Source organism: Choloepus didactylus, chromosome 15, assembly GCF_015220235.1.
Source record: "Choloepus didactylus isolate mChoDid1 chromosome 15, mChoDid1.pri, whole genome shotgun sequence".
Taxonomy (NCBI): Eukaryota; Metazoa; Chordata; class Mammalia; order Pilosa; family Megalonychidae; genus Choloepus; species Choloepus didactylus.
The window spans coordinates 65,359,882-65,375,725 of NC_051321.1; the positions used below are offsets into that span (position 1 = coordinate 65,359,882).

Here is a 15,844-nt window from a genome sequence, read left to right on the forward strand (position 1 = left end):
ACTATTGTTGGTTTTTAAGTACTGGAGAAAACCATTGTAGCTGGAGTGGGAAGAACTCAGTGTGTGACCTAAGATGAGATGGAGAAAAAGATGAAAGCCAAATCATTGGCAGCCTTGTAGTCACTGTAGGAATTTGTCATTAACCTAAGAGCAACATGAAGCCAGTGAAGTGATAAGCTGGGATTGACATGAAAAGATATGTGTTTCAAAATAGATCATTCTGCCATGGCTTGGCTAGTGGAATCAAGGGTAATTCCTAATACCACATGTGACATAGAGAGAAGCATCAGAGTAAAGCAGGTCCCAGTATTTCTCATGTAAAATGAAGGGAAAATAACCAGTGCCTCACTTTGGAGGTTAAAGATAGTGATCTGGGGTTACAAGCCAAAACATCCAGGACTGGAGATTCAATTTTGGAAGTCTGCTGAGACCAGGAACTCTGACGTGCTTGCGGTGCCGAGAAGTCTCAGAAAGAGGGTTGGACAGAAAGACAGTGCTGTGAGGGTGATTTGGTTGGGCATGTAAGTGGAGAATCAGAATGGACTATAGGTGTCACAGAATTCCAGGGAAAAGCATTTCAACATGAAGAGGAAAAAAGGTAAACAAAATAACTTTGTTAGGATAGCCTCAGGAAAGTCAGTAAGTGGGTGAAGGAATAAATGGTTATGGTAGGAACAAGAAACAGCAAATACACTTTTTCAGTGAGAGAAATAGAGTGAAAGTTAGATGAGGAAGCATGGTCAAGCAAAAGAAAGACCTGAACATGATAAACATATAAGACCTATAAACTATAAACAGCAGAGAAGAATGAGCTAATGAAAAAAAGAGATTGAAGATGCGAGAAAGAGGGGCTCATTAATGGAATAAGAAGTGCTTAAATAAAGAAGCATGGAGACTGTACCGGTTTGCTAATGCTACTGTTATGCAAAATATAAGAAATGAATTGGCTTTTATAAAGGGTGTTTATTTGGTTACAAGTTTACAGTCTGAAGGCCATGAAAATGTCCAAATTAAGGCAACACAAGTATGCTTTCACCAAAGGAAGGCCAATGGCATCGGGAAAACCTTTGTTAGCTGGGAAGGCACATGGCTGGCGTCTGCTGATCCCAGGTTGTGTTCCAGCTCCTCTCTCAGCTCCTGTACATTCTTCAAAATGTTGCTCTTGGGGCATTTTGTCCTCTCTTAGCTTCTCTGGAGCAAAGCGTCAGCAAAAGTCTGCTTTCAATGGCTGTCTCCAAAATGTTTCTCTTGGCTGCAGCAGCCAGCTCCTTCTGTCTAGGCTCTTATATAGGACTCCAATGATTAAATCAAGACCCATCCTCAATGGGTGGGGTCCATATCTCCATGGAAATAATTTAATCAAACGTCTTACCCACAGTTGATTGAGTCACATCACTATGGAAACAACCTAACCCAAAGATTCCAACCTAATCAATACTAATACGTCTGCCCCCACAAGATTGCATTAAAGGACACAGTGTTTTAGGGGATATAATACATCCAAATGGGCACATTCCCCTTCCTTTTAAAATAAATTTTGGCAATCCCAACTTTTTTTCTCTTAGCATATCGACTTGATTTCCTCTTTCTTCCACCTTCTCCACTGAAGTGGCTTTTGGTTTGTACCTTCTTTGTGTCATGTGCATGCTATATATATTCTTGACAGACTTCCAATTTGACTTAGAAACTTGAGTAAGAAAATGTTTTTAGGTCTGTGTCTGCCAGTAAATTGACCAGTAAATGCCAATTCCTGAAAATTGCACATTCTTTGGTAATTCCATTAGGTCTTTTCATTCTATGTTTTTCTTGCTCTCTTGGATTCCTAGCAGAATTGACAACAATTAAATCTTTCCCAATGCTAAACTTCTGCTGCCTTCACTACAGCAGATTTATCTTGCCAGGTCTCCCCAGCTATCTCCCAGGATCTTGTGGATTATTGTCCCAGATCACCTTCCCACCTTCCACACCCACAGGGGTCAGTTAACCCTTTCCCACCTACTGTTATCTCACCTCTTTCTCTCTCTCTCTCATTTAATCCTGATTTCCTTACAGAGAATAAGTCTGTCTTCTTTACTTTTACCGTTTATGCTACCAGAAATGTATAAGAAATCTGATTGCCTTTTATCCTCATCAATACTTAGTGGTGTAGAACTTGTAAATGTTGCCCAAGTGATTATATTGTTTAAGAAAGAAGCTTTGTGGAGTTCGGTTTTGTTTCTGTTTTTTTAAGGTGAGTATGTATCTCCCCCTGCCCTGTATTACTTAAGGGAATTAGTAAGCATGGCTGTGAAAGTGATTTAGAGATAGAACAAAAGAAGAATCAGAAATAATTTGAAAGGGGACTAAAGTTATGTTTTTAGGGAGGCAGATAAGTGCAGTTAATAACCACATTATACGTATCTTCACATTTCTTTTCTAGTGAGGTAAGTGGAAATAAGACAGGAGTTCTTGCTTTGTTATTCAGGAAGAATGGGGTATGGTAGTTGTAAAGATAGTGGGAAATTACCAAAAAATGTATTCCTTGAAATTGAAGTCTGGAAAGAATTGCACTTTCTTTTCTTCCTGTTGGGTAGACACCTGATGTTGTTACTTAGTTTCCCATGACTTGTTCAACTTTTTAGTTTCTACTAGAAATATCAGACCACCTCTTCTGACATTATCAGATGGCCCTGGTACTGCTAGCTGCTAAGTCTAAGAAGCAGATACCAAGATGACTTTAAGTATCATCTACATGCTGATGACTCCCAAATTTATTTCTTTAAGCAAAATCTCTTTTCCAAACTCAAAATTATCCCAAACTTGGCCAGAAGGAGCATCCTATCCTTTTTCTGATAGACAGGTTGATAGTTTCCAATTTTTTACTCTTGTGAAAATGCTAAGCACTACAGACATATCCCACCTACAGGCCCTTTGTACCTGCTCTTTCCAAGGTTTGGACTCTTCCCCAGCTCTCTCCTTTACCTCATTCAGATCTACTCCCTGACTGCTGTGTTGAAAATTGCAATCCTCCGTAACACTCCTTGTTCCTTTCCCTGCTTTTTTTTCCCCCATACCTTATCACCATCTGTTCTAGTTTGCTAATGCTGCCGGAATGCAAAACACTAGAAATGGATTGGCTTTTATAAAAGGGGGTTTATTTGGTTACACAGTTACAGTCTTAAGGCCATAAAGTGTCCAAGGTAACACATTAGCAATCGGGTACCTTCACTGGAGGATGGCCAATGGTGTCTGGAAAACCTGTTAGCTGGGAAGGCACGTGGCTGGTATTTGCTCCAAAGTTCTGGTTTCAAAATGGCTTTCTCCCAGGACGTTCCTCTCTAGGCTGCAGTTCCTCAAAAATGTCACTCTTAGTTGCACTTGGGGTATTTGTCCTCTCTTAGTTTCTCTGGAGCAAGACTCTGCTTTCAATGGCCATCTTCAAACTATCTCTCATCTGCAGCTCCTGTGCTTTCTTCAAAGTGTCCCTCTTGGCTGTAGCTTCTCTTCAAAACATCACTCACAGCTGCACTGAGTTCCTTCTGTTATGTCAGTTCATTTATATGGCTCCACTGATCAACTTGGACCTACCCTGAATGGGCAGAGCAACACCTCCATGGAAATTATCCAATCAGAGTCATCACCCACAGCTGGGTGAGGCACATTCCAAAGAAACACTCAAAGAACTACAATCCAATCAACACTGATAACGTCTGCCCACACAAGATTACATCAAAGATAATGGCGTTTGGGGGACACAATATATTCAAACTGGCACACCATCTGACACACTACATATTCTGCTTATTTATCATGCTTATTATCTCTAACCCTCTGTCAGCCCTAATAGAATGCAAGCTCCACAAGGGCGGAGGTTTTTCTTTCTCACAGATGTTGTCTGACACATGTATAGTAGGGACTTAATTTTTTTTTTTTTTTTTTAATCAAGGGAAAGAGTGCTATCATGGACATCTTTCTACATCCTTGTATGATTTTCCCATTTCAATAGTTCCCCTGTCCTCTTGCTGGGTACAGTGTACTTGATTGATGATACATTAGAAGGTAAGGGTCTCTAAGCTCCTCCCCTTCTTCAGGGGATGGAAACAATGTTGAGGAAGGGAGATGCTCAGTGCTGGGGTATCAAGTTGGGGCAAGGACTCCCCAGCAGCAGACTAGCTCTCTCTTCCTGTCATGTTAGTGGTCCAGGGGCTCTTACTCCTAGGAAGCCAAGTGGACCATAGGGTCCACCACCTTGTTGTGTTACGGGTATTCATTGTCATACCAGGAAATGAGCTTGAAAAAGTGGTCATTGAGGGCAATGCCAGCCCCAGCTTCAAAGGTGGAAGTGTGGGTGTCACTGTTAAAGTCACAGGATACAAGCTGATCCTCAGTGTAGCCCAGAATGCCCTTTAGGGAGCCCTCTGACATCTGCTTCACCACCTTCTTGATGTCATGGTATTTAGCCACTTTCTCTAGACAGGTCAGATCTATCAGAGGTGGGGACATGGAAAGCCATGCCAGTGAACTTCCCATTCAGCTCAGGAATGACCTTGCCTACTGGCTTGGCAGCGGCAACAGATGAAGAGATGTTCTAGTTTGCCCCATGGCCATCACACCACAGTTTTCCAAGGGGTGGCAGTGATGGCATGAACTGTGGTCATGAGTCCTTCCACAATGCCAAAGTTGTCATCGATGACTTTGGCCAGGGCACAAGGCAGTTGGTGGCACAGGAAGCATTGCTGACAATCTTAATGGAGTTGTCATATTTCTCAGGGTTCAGGCTCATCACAAACACGGGGCATCAGTAGAAGGGGCAGAGACGATGACACTTGACGCTACCCTTCAAGTGAGCCCCAGTCTTCTCCAAGGTAATGAAGACACCAGAGGATTCCACTAAATTGCCCCATTTAATATTGGTGGGATCTCACTCCTAGAAGATAGAGATAGGCTTCCCACTATTGATAAGTTTCCAGTTCTCAGCCTTGACAGTGTCTTTGACCTTGCCATGGGTAGACTCTTGAACAAGTAGACTAGGTAGTTGAGGACAATGAAGGGGTCATTGATGGCAAAAACCTCCACTTTGTCAGAGTTAAAAGCAGTCCTGATGACCAAGAACCCAATATAGCCAAATCTGTTTACTCCAATCTTCATCTTCAAGTCTCAGGGATGCGGCTGAAGAAGCAGACTGTCAGTCACATGAGGAGCAGAGAGCCCTATTTCAATACATTTTAAAGCTAATCTATTTATTTAATTGACAAAAGCCAGGATACTTCTAGTTCCTGGTAGCCTCTTTCCTTTTGTTTTTAATGAAAATCAGGCTTTGAGTAGAAATTTCCCAACATTTCCTTTCTTTTCATCTAGGTCCCAAGACATTATTTCTGACAAGTAATAAACAGGGAGGCTTTTGGAAACATTGACTTCATCAGATTTTTTTTAAACTCTTTATTTAACTAGATAAGTTATAGGTTTACAGAAAAATCATGCAGAAAACACAGTTCGCATACATCACCCTGTTATTAACACCTTGCATTAGTGTAGTATATTCATTACAATTGATAAAGAATATTCTTATAATTGTACTGTTAACTATAGTCCATGTTTACATTAGGGGTCACTGTGTTGTACACTCCCATGGTATTAAAAAATTTTTTTATTATATATAACCTAAAATTTCCCACTTTAACCATACTCAAATATATAATTCAGTGCTGATAATTATATTCTCAATTTTGTGCTCCCATCACCACAATCCATTACCAAAACTTTTCCATCAACCCAAATGGAAACTCTGTACAATTTAAGCATTAACTCCTGTTTCCCTATACCCACCCCAGCCTCTGGTAACCTATATTCTAGTTTTTGACTCTCTGAGTTTGTTTATTCTAATTATTTCATGATAGTGAGATCATACAATGTTCGTCCTTTTGTGATTGGCTTATTTCATTCAACGTAATGTCTTCAACATTCCTCCATGTCGTAGCATGTATCAGAACTTCATTCCTTTTTACAGCTGAATAATATTCCATTGCATGTATATACATTTTTTTTCCCTATAGATACTTGGGTTGCTTCCACTTTTTGGCTATTGTGATAATACTGCTATGAACATTGATTCGCACTTATCTGTTTGAGTCCTTGCTATCAATTCTTTGTGTGTATGCCTAGAAGTGGGAGAGATGTGTTATATGGCAATTCTATGCTTAATTTTCTGAGGAACTGCCAAACTGTCTTCCACAGCAGCTGCACCATTTTACATTCCCACCAACAATGAATGAGTATTCCTATTTCTCTACATCCCCTCCAACACTTGTAATTTTCTTCTTTTTTTTTTTTTTTCAATAATAGTCATTCTACGGGGTCTGAAATGGTATCTCATTGAGCTGTTTTTTTTTCTTTATTAGAGAAGTTGTGGGTTTACAGAATAATCATGCCTAAAATATAGGATGCCCACATACCACACTATTATTAACATCATGCATTGATGTGGAATATTTGTTACAACTGATGATAGCTCATGTTTATAATTGTACTATTAATTATACTCAATGGTTTATCTTAGGGTTCACTGTTTGTGTAGTGTAGTGTGCTGGTTTGCAGCTGTTGTGTACCCCAGAAAAGATTATGTTCTTTTAATCCATTCTTTCGGGGGACAAACCTATTATTGGGTGGGACCATTTGATTAGGTTGTTTCCATGGAGATATGACCCTGTCTGTTCAAGGTGGGTCTTGATCCTTTATCAGAGACCTTTAAGAGAGCTCAGGGAGAGAGAGAGAGAGAGAGAGAGAGAGAGCTTAGAAAGAAAATGCCCCAGTAGAAGCAACAAGGACCCAGAGAACTTAAGATAGAAGCCCAGAGACATTTTGGAGAAAGCCACAGAAAACAGAAGCTAAACTTGGAACATAAGGAACAGCAGACTCCAGCCATTTAACTTCCCATGTGATAGAGGAACCCCAGATGCCATCGGCCTTTCTTAGGAGAAGGTATCATCCTGTTGATACCTCAATTGGGACATTTTCATGTCCTTATGACTGTAAATTTGTGAACTAAGAAACCTCTATCATAAAAGCCAATCCATTTCTGGCATATTGCATTCCAGCAGCTTTACAAACTGGAACATGTAGATCTATGGATTTTTTAAAAAGTTTATTCTATTACCGTATACACAATCTAATATCTCTTCTTTTAATCACATTCAGAGATATATTTCAGGGCTTTTAATTACATTCACAACCGTGTATTACCATCACCACTATCCATTCATTACCAAAACACTTCCATCATTCCAAATAAGAAGATGACACATTTTAAGCCTTAACTTCCCATTCCCTATCACCACCCCATCCCCTGGTAATCTATCTTCCAGATTCTGATTCTATGAGTTTGCTTATTCCAATTATTTTATGTCAGTGAGATCATATGCTATTTGTCCTTTTGTGTCTGGCTTATTTCACTCAACACGATGTCTTCAAAGTTTATCTATGTTGTTGCACGTATCAGGATTTCATTTCTTTTTACAGCTGAATAATATTCGATTGCATGTATAAACCATGTTTTAGTTATCCATTCATTGGTTTCAAATTGTGGTTTTGATTTGCATTCCCCTAATGGCTAATGTTGTTGAGCATGGGCTTTTTTGGCTATTTGTATATCTTGGGAGGAATGCCTATTCAAGTCATTTGCCCATTTTTAATTGGGTTGTTTGTCTTTTTGTTGTTAAGTTGTTGGGTTCCTTTATATATTCAGCATATTAAACCCATGTCAGATATGTGATTTCCAAATATTTTCTCCCCTTTAGCAGGTTGTCTTTTTAATTTCATGATAAAGTCCTTTGATGCACAAAAGTTTTTAATTTTGATGAGGTCCCATTCATCTATCTTTTTCTTTCGTTACTTGTGCTTTGGATGTAAAGTTAAGAAAACATTGCCTAACGCAATGTCCTGAAGATGCTTCCCTATGTTCTCTCCTAGGAGTTTTATAGTCTGGTTCTTATAGTCACGTCTATGATCTATTTTGAGTTAATTTTTGGTGTGATGTAGTCATTCACCTTCATTCTTTTGCTTATGGACATCCAGTTTGTTCTGGTTTGCTAATGCTGCCTTTTTGCAAAACACCAGAAATGGATCAGCTTTTGTAAAGGGGATTTATTTGGTTATAAAGTTACAGTCTTAAGGCCATAAAGTGTCCAAGGTAAGTCATCAACAATTGGATGCCTTCACAGGAGGATGGCCAATGGTGTCCGGAAAACCTCTGTTAGATGGGAAGGCACATGGCTGGTGACTGCTCCAGAGTTCTGGTTTCAAAATGGCTTTCTCCCAGATATTCCTCTCTAGGCTGCAGCTTCTCAAAAATGTCATTCTTAATTGCTCTTGGGGCATTTGTCCTCTTTTAGCTTCTCTGGAGCAAAAGTCTGCTTTCAAAGGCCATCTCCAAAATGTCGTTCTGTAAGCTGCAGCTCCTCTCTCATCTCCTGTGCATTCTTCAAAGTGTACCTCTTGGCTGTAGCAAGCTCACTCCTTCTGTCTGAGCTTGTATAGTGCTCCAGTAAACCAATGAAGGCCCATGCTGAATGGGCAGGGCCACACCTCCATGGAAATTATCCAATCAGAGTTGTCACCCACAGTTGGGTGGGTCACATCTCCACAGAAACACTCAAAGAATTACAATCTAATCAACAGTAATATGTCCACCCACACACAATTGCATCAAAGATAATGGTGTTTTGGGGGACATAATACATTCAAACTGGCACAGTTTTTCCAACACCACTTGTTAAAGAGACTATTCTTTCCCAATTGAGTTGACTTGGGACCCTTTTCAAAAATAACTTTGTCAGTTTTTTTGACTACCAAGATTTATTTCAGATGCCACATTTCTGACTTTCTCCAACCAAGCTATTTTATCTGAGTGTACAGTGGAAATCACTATAGTGTAGTCATCAGTTTGCTCTGCTTACCAAACTGGAATGTGTTCTCCTGGGCAGGAGGCAAATTTTATTCATCTTTGTATGTCCAGATCCTAGGTCAAGAATAAATTTGAATGAAGCAATCAGTGAGGAAGGTTGAAAGTTTCGGAATCTTTCTCAAAAGAACAACCTGGTTACATCTGTTAAAGTGTGTATAATAGAATAAAAAATAAGTGTGAATGTGGTTAGTAGAATGGTGCAGATGCTGGTGATGAAATGAGTCAGTTCTCTTCAATTGAAGTTTGACCTGAAAGGAATGAAAGCTCCATGAACAGCATTTTCCTTACCACCATGACCCCATTAAAGATCTGGATTACTTGTCTGTATAATGACTGACTGCTAAGAAGAAGCAACAGACATCACACATTTAGGGAGAAATTCAGATGCCCCATCAGTCTTAATTGTGGCCTACAACAGCTAGTTTTTGCTCCTAAAGCAGACAATATCTTTCCTCTTCCTGTGCCTTTATTTATTCATCAGTGAATAGGACCACTGCAGAGGTATGGGGGCCAAATTAACAAAACTAACAAAAATGTTAGATGACCTTTGCAGACATCAAGTGCTGAGTCAAACCCTTTCTGACTTCTCTCTCTGGTGTTGGGGGCAGTTTTCCACCGCTAACGTTATGGTGGGAGACCCAGATATTGCTCAATGGTGTCCTCTTTTTCCTGGCACCCACTTAATGTATCTGTAGACGTTCCATTTAGAGACCCTAAAAAACGTCTGTATCTCAGCCTGAGAGCCCCTCAAAGTCTTGACACCTCTCTCCCTCTCCAATGCTCTCCTTTGCCATCCAAGAAAAAAAAAAAAAAAGACGATGTTGGAAGACAAATGAGGAGGGGGGGGAGGAGGAGGGAGAGGGGAGGGGAGGAGGTGGGGAAAGGGAGAGGGTCTGGAGGGGAGTCCAGCTCCAGTTTGGGGAAATCCAGCTCACGTTTTGCCTCTCTCTCTGCGGTACAGGGTCCAGCGAAGTCAGAGTCCCAGCTTCACTCCCAGAGGTCTGTCCTGGGGAGACACTGCTGCTCCGGGGGGCTGACCTGGCGGGGAGCGGCCGCGCAGTCCGCTCTGGCGCCGCTTTGTGCGCGCAGCCGCTGGCCGGTCTGTTCCTGGGTCTGCCCCCCGGGACGTCCCCCCCCCCGCCCCGCCCCGCCCCAGTCATGCAACTCTACCTGCCTCTCCCCTGTGGACCTTTGGAAAGCAGCCGCCCACACTGGGGGCTTGGGCCTTGACCGTGCCGGGAGTCGGTAGGTGCCAGACCCGGGTCTGCTTGCGCCCCTCGCGCCCGCCGGGAGCCCGCGGCCCCGAAGTTGTGGGATCAAGCGCGCGTTGGAAAGTTTGCCCGAGGGCTAGGACAGGCTCCGAGCCCGGGGGACGCGCGCAGCCCTCGGAGCCTGAGCAGGGGAGTGGTGAGCTGGACCTTTGGAGAGTGCAGAGGTGTGGGGAGTGGGGTGTGGGGGGCAGCGTTTGGCCCCGGCTGGACGTGCTAGCGGGTTCGGCGCCTGCCTGTTCCCCCGGGCCGCCGAGGTAGGCCCGCTCCCCGCGGCGACCCCCCATTCCGGGCCGCTCAGGGCGCTTTTGTTGCGGGTGGTAAACAATGCTCCTGGCCGGAGGTCGCGGCCGCCAGCCCTGGAGGCCGGGTCGCAGGGTGAGGGGAGTGAGGCCGCCTGGGGCTTGGACCCCGGGCTGTGCTGGTTGACCTGGGAGGGGTGGGGGGAATCCCTGAATGTGCCGGAGGGATGATTGTCGCGCCTCTTAGGACTGTCGAAAGTTGGGGCGTCTTGGGGTGAGGAGAGGAAGAGTTTGTGCAAGTTGCGGGTGGGAAGTATGGGGCTGACGGTTGCCCAAGGTTCTCCCCAGCAGATTTTCTCTTCTCCACCCCCATTCTTGGGACAGATTCGTAGGATAAGCACTTTGGCGCCTGCCTCCCAGCACATTTCGGGGAGGTTAGCTTCAGGGAGAAGCATCTGGGGTGGAGGCGGTGGAGAAGTCTTGCCAGAGGTTTGACCTGGAGTTATACGGCCCGGGGAAGAAGGGACTAGGGGATTGAGCTCATGTTCTGTCAAAAATGCCTTTAAAAAAACTCTTTTGAGCATCACCCGGTCGCCGAACACGCCGGAGTCGCCGGCGGGATCAGGGAGCGGGCCCGGGGGTGGGGGATGCGCGGAGGTGGGTGCCTGGGATCCGCCGTGCAGCACGTGAGGGGCCGGGTCCCCGCCCGAGGGGGGCAAACGGTTGCTGCCGCCACTTCAGCGTGCTGGGGAAGGGACGAAGCTAGAGCTTCCTCTCTCCCTCCCTCCCCCTCAGCCCCCGCCTGATTTCAGCTCCTAGAAGGGCTGTGCAGTCCATACGTGACAAGAAGTGGTTTGGAAGGAGCGGTTCGACGCCAGTAAACTTTCCACGTGAATGGGGAAACCAAATTGGGCATTTGTGGTTCAGTAAAAATTAATGTATCTCCAAGAGAAACAGGGCTTGGGCTAGGAGTGCTTTCCCCGCCGGCAACTCGTCCTCCTTGCAAATTAACTATCTTGAACTGGTCACTTATGCACCTCTTCCCCTTCGCCGCCGCGCCGCTCTCAGGCGGAAAGTGAACCACATACTACATCCTAGTAATGGTCGGTTTATGAACAAATGTTTTGAAAAATGCTTCAAGACCTTCGGGCCAGGAAAGGATTAGGTGAACAGCCTTGTGTCCTGGGAGTTCGCTGCATACTCCACCCCCCGGGTGGGCTGCAGGGCGACGACGCTACCCGGCAGCAAACTCAGGTAGTCCCGGGACTGAAGTGCGCGGGTCCTCCCTGGGACCCCGCTCCCTAATATAAAGTAAAACAAAGCACTGGTTTCATTAGGCCGCAGGATGACAACATAAGATTAAAAAGGGAGCTTCTTAACCTGTTAGGGCAAGAGTTATTTAGGACATACTAGGAATGTATCACTACAGTTTAACAGCGGAGAGACATGCTGATATGCACATCAAGACTGCGATATTTGGCGATTAGTTCGTATTAATTCCAAGGTCCAGATGACTTAGGTTACGTTGTGGCTTGGGATGTGTTTTCTGATTTCATAGGGATTGGTTAGTTACACAGGTTAAAACCCAAGTCCTCTTCCCCTCCGCCGCCCCGTTAAGGGATCTTAATTAGGTTGTCAACCGCAGTATTTAAAGCCATGCTATGATTTCAATTAAACTTCAGAATCAACTTACACCGGAGATAGCAAACACTGAACCTTTTTCTTTGCAAAGATTAATAGCCCAGATTTACGACGCCGGGACCGCCACTTACCGTTTTAATGAGAGTTAACTATCCCTCTCCTCTCTGGTCTTCCAGAATTGATGTGTCTGAGGTTTGGATCACCACTGTTGCTGCCCTTTGTTTCTCTCCTTCCTCCAATCTTCATCGGATTTGTCCTTCCCCTCCCCCACCCGCCTGTCTTACTGGATATTTCCTTCCTTGCGGTACTTTTACTTAACACTTCTTTTTTCCCCCTTGGTCTTTCTACATTTAGGCTTTTGCCTTTTGATCTCAGTTGTCTTTTTATTTTCTAGGTTATTACTATAAATTTCTTTCTCCCCCTTCTGTCCTTCTGCCTTTTCTCCTTTTTATACATTTTCTTCCTTCTTAGGCTTTTTCTTCCTGTTCCCTCCAATGTGTTTTATGCCCCTCTTGTTTTTGGAGGGGCCATTCTATCCCCATTTTAACCCCCCTTCCCTTCTCTTGGCCCTTTTCGGCCCTTTTTTCTCACTCTCTGCAGGGCAGCAGGGGTGTTTTACATATGGAAGGAGCCTTTGACTGAATCTGCTGGCATTCTAGTGAGTTTCCCTGAACAGCTTTTCCATGTGCTGAGGGCTCTCACACTTCCTGTGGTAGGAAACTATCTAGGAACAGCGAGCCTTCGGCCCACCTCCTCTTACTTAGCTGCTGGAGGAAACTGAGCCAGGTGGTGCCTTTTAAAAAAAAATGTTTTAAGTTTTGTTTTTTCTCAGTCAAGTGCAGTAGCCTCTACATTCTAAGAAGCTAAATGGGGTGGCATGAAATCCTAGTTTCTTTTTGCAACCAGCTCTCTATATGCAAATACTCACTACTCTTGGCCACTGCTGGTAGTGGGAAGGATTGCAATATAATTTTAAATTGACATGTGGGCTGGATGGTTACATCAGTTCAGCCACTTCCTGCCCAGGGGACTTTGGGAGATCCAGAAAGAGGAGGGATGCAGGTGGCTGGGAATTTTCTGAAATGGTGCTGTTAGTGTTGTCTTTCACAGATAACTGATACAGTGTAGGAAGTCAGCTTTTCATTTTTTAGGCAAGGTAATTATTTTAATAATTGTAAAAAAAAAAAGTTCCTCCTTAGGGAAAGACTCTCATTGCTTAGTAAGTTCAAATAATATTGAGGCAAAATTTGTGATCCTGTTTGTTGGTCGATTTGGTTAGGTATGACTTGGCAATGGAATTTTAAAACTGTGTAATTGGCAGACCTTCATACAGGCCGTGTTTGTTATATTCACCCAGGGGCCTACTCTTGACACTTCTGCACTCTGTCCTTAATTTTTTTTTTAATTGTGGTAACATACATAAACAAATTTTCCATTTCAACCATTTTTATGTGTACAATTCAGTGGTATTAATTACTTTTAAAATGTTGCGCTACCATCATCACCATCCATTGCTAAAACTTTTTCATTACCCAAAACAGAAATTCTTTACCTATTAAGCAATACTCTCCCTATTGCCCCTTCCACCAGTGTCCTTAATCTTTTATTCTGTACTTTGGGCTGGCATCATATCTCTTTGTGTCCCAAATTAGGACTTGGCCTCCATCTCCTGGTCTATAATGTTTGTATTTCATACATTCCGGTCCTCTATGTTACAAAGACAATGTAGGAAAAAGAAATCCTATTGTGAGTTAGGAGTATTGGTGCCTTCTGGTGAAAAGACCTGTTAATTGAGTAATGTTTTGCATCCCAGTTTTTTTTTTTCCCCTTCCAGAAAAATAAGAACTCACAAGCTGGTGTCAGTTAATTGCTTATGGTCCACCCCTCCTGAGCCCGCTATCTGTGTTTTTTGTTTTTTCCCCCACTATTTATGTTTAATAACAGGTTGCAGTCTCTTGTTTTTTGCACAGACTATATATATTATTCTGTGACTATCCTGTACCACTCAGACTCTTGAAGATATCCTAGCATGGAATAAAACTGATTTTGAGACATATGGAAACATTAGTTTTCATCAGAAATGGAAAATGGAAGTGGAATTAAGGAAGAGTGCACAAGGGGGATTTAACTGTATTGGAAATGTTTTAGTTCTTAACTGGATGGTGGCAGCTGAGTGTACATTTGCTTTTTTTTTTAAACTGAAAATTTTATTGCGGTATATTCACATAACATATAATCCTTAGCGACTATACAATCAGTGTCTCACAGTATCACCACCTAGTGTGTAATCATCACAATCAATTTTAGAACATTTTCATTATTCCAAAAAGAAAAATAACAAATAGACATAAAAAAAAGAAAACCCAAAACACCCCATGCCCCTTATCCCGCCCCCTTGATTATTAACCCCTAGTATTGGTGTGGTATGTTTGTTTCTGTTGATGAAAGAATATTATACATTTGTCTTTATACCTTTTGTACATCCTAAATACTCTATAATAAATGCGCTAAAAAATAGAGTGGAGTATTTAATAATGTTTACAAATTAACAGTAATTTCAGGAGGCTTTTGGGGGTAATTCCACATTTAAATGTGCACCTATTTAAATGGACAACACTGTCCCTCCCCCAAACATACACACACATTTCATGAAAAGCTTGCTGTCCCTACGCTCACAGTTCAGCCCTTGGGACACGTTAGTTTATCACAAAAGAAAGTTACATTTCTTCAGTGAAGCAAAGGGTGATAAAATGAGGGTTTTGCTGAAGCCCTTATTTTGTTTTCGACTGTTTCTGGCGCTTTGGCTGGGAGGTACCCAATAGTTTCTCCCCGGCAGTTGGGTTTTTCAGGGGTCATTGGCCTCTTTCACAATCTCATAAAAAGGCTGTTACCATTTAAAGAGGCCACATCTTGCCAATCCATGTTGCTCAGACCTTTCCCATCTCCTTGGTAGGCCCTTTTTTAGGAGATAAGGTTTGCATGGTAAACATACCTTAATTACAAGTCTGAATTTCTAAAGCATTTCAATTAAAAAATATAAAAGAATATTGAAGAGGCACTTTCAGAAGATCCCATGACACCCTCTGGCATATCCAGATTACTTGCCCCCATATATGAATTTTAATTTTTATGACTGATTGAAATGCCTAGATTGTATGCTCCTATAATTTTTTAGCAGTGTGATCTTGATACAAGAGATAAAGCATGCTTATACTGGCTTAGGGATTGGAAAGGATTGCTTTCTGTTATCTAAAAAAGCATCCTTATAAAGATACAGTTGCCTTTCTGGGGGTTGGAATTGAAATGTCTTTTGTTTTCTAAAAAATGTTAGTGTAAAAGCATTGGTTTTTGGAGAAAATATCTTACAGTTCTTCACAGCCAAAGAGTTATTGCAAACCAAAGTTTTTTTGTTTTTTTTTATTTTTATTTATTTATTTATTTATTTTTAATGAAAATGGAAAATGCCGTAAGCTCAAATGCCAAGAATTCAAGTGAAATATTCTCTGGCCTATTGCTTGTATTTAGTACAGATTTATCAAAATGTTAGTTTTCTGTGGTTAATGTTATCACAAAGGTCTATTTAACAAGTCTTTTTAAGAAAAAAAAAAAAAAAAAGGAAGGCACCCAGTGTTCTTTTTTACTTTGGTGGTTCTTTTTCACTTTGGTTTTTATTCTTACTGTTTTTGTGTGTGTGGTAATGAAAATGTCAAAAATTAATCTTGGTGATGAATGCACAACTATATAATGGTACTTAA

The 15,844-nt window shown here is 42.3% G+C and overlaps 1 protein-coding gene across 3 annotated transcripts in view; it reads left to right on the forward strand.

The window, feature by feature from the left end:
* Window positions 1-10,102: 10,102 nt before the first annotated feature.
* TET1 (tet methylcytosine dioxygenase 1) overlaps window positions 10,103-15,844 on the forward strand; it is a 144,727-nt gene continuing 138,985 nt past the window's right edge. For all 3 annotated transcript variants that reach the window (XM_037805255.1, XM_037805256.1, XM_037805257.1), the window contains exon 1: window positions 10,103-10,183. The gene's annotated coding sequence lies outside the window, so the exon portion shown is untranslated. The remainder of the gene's footprint in view (window positions 10,184-15,844) is intronic.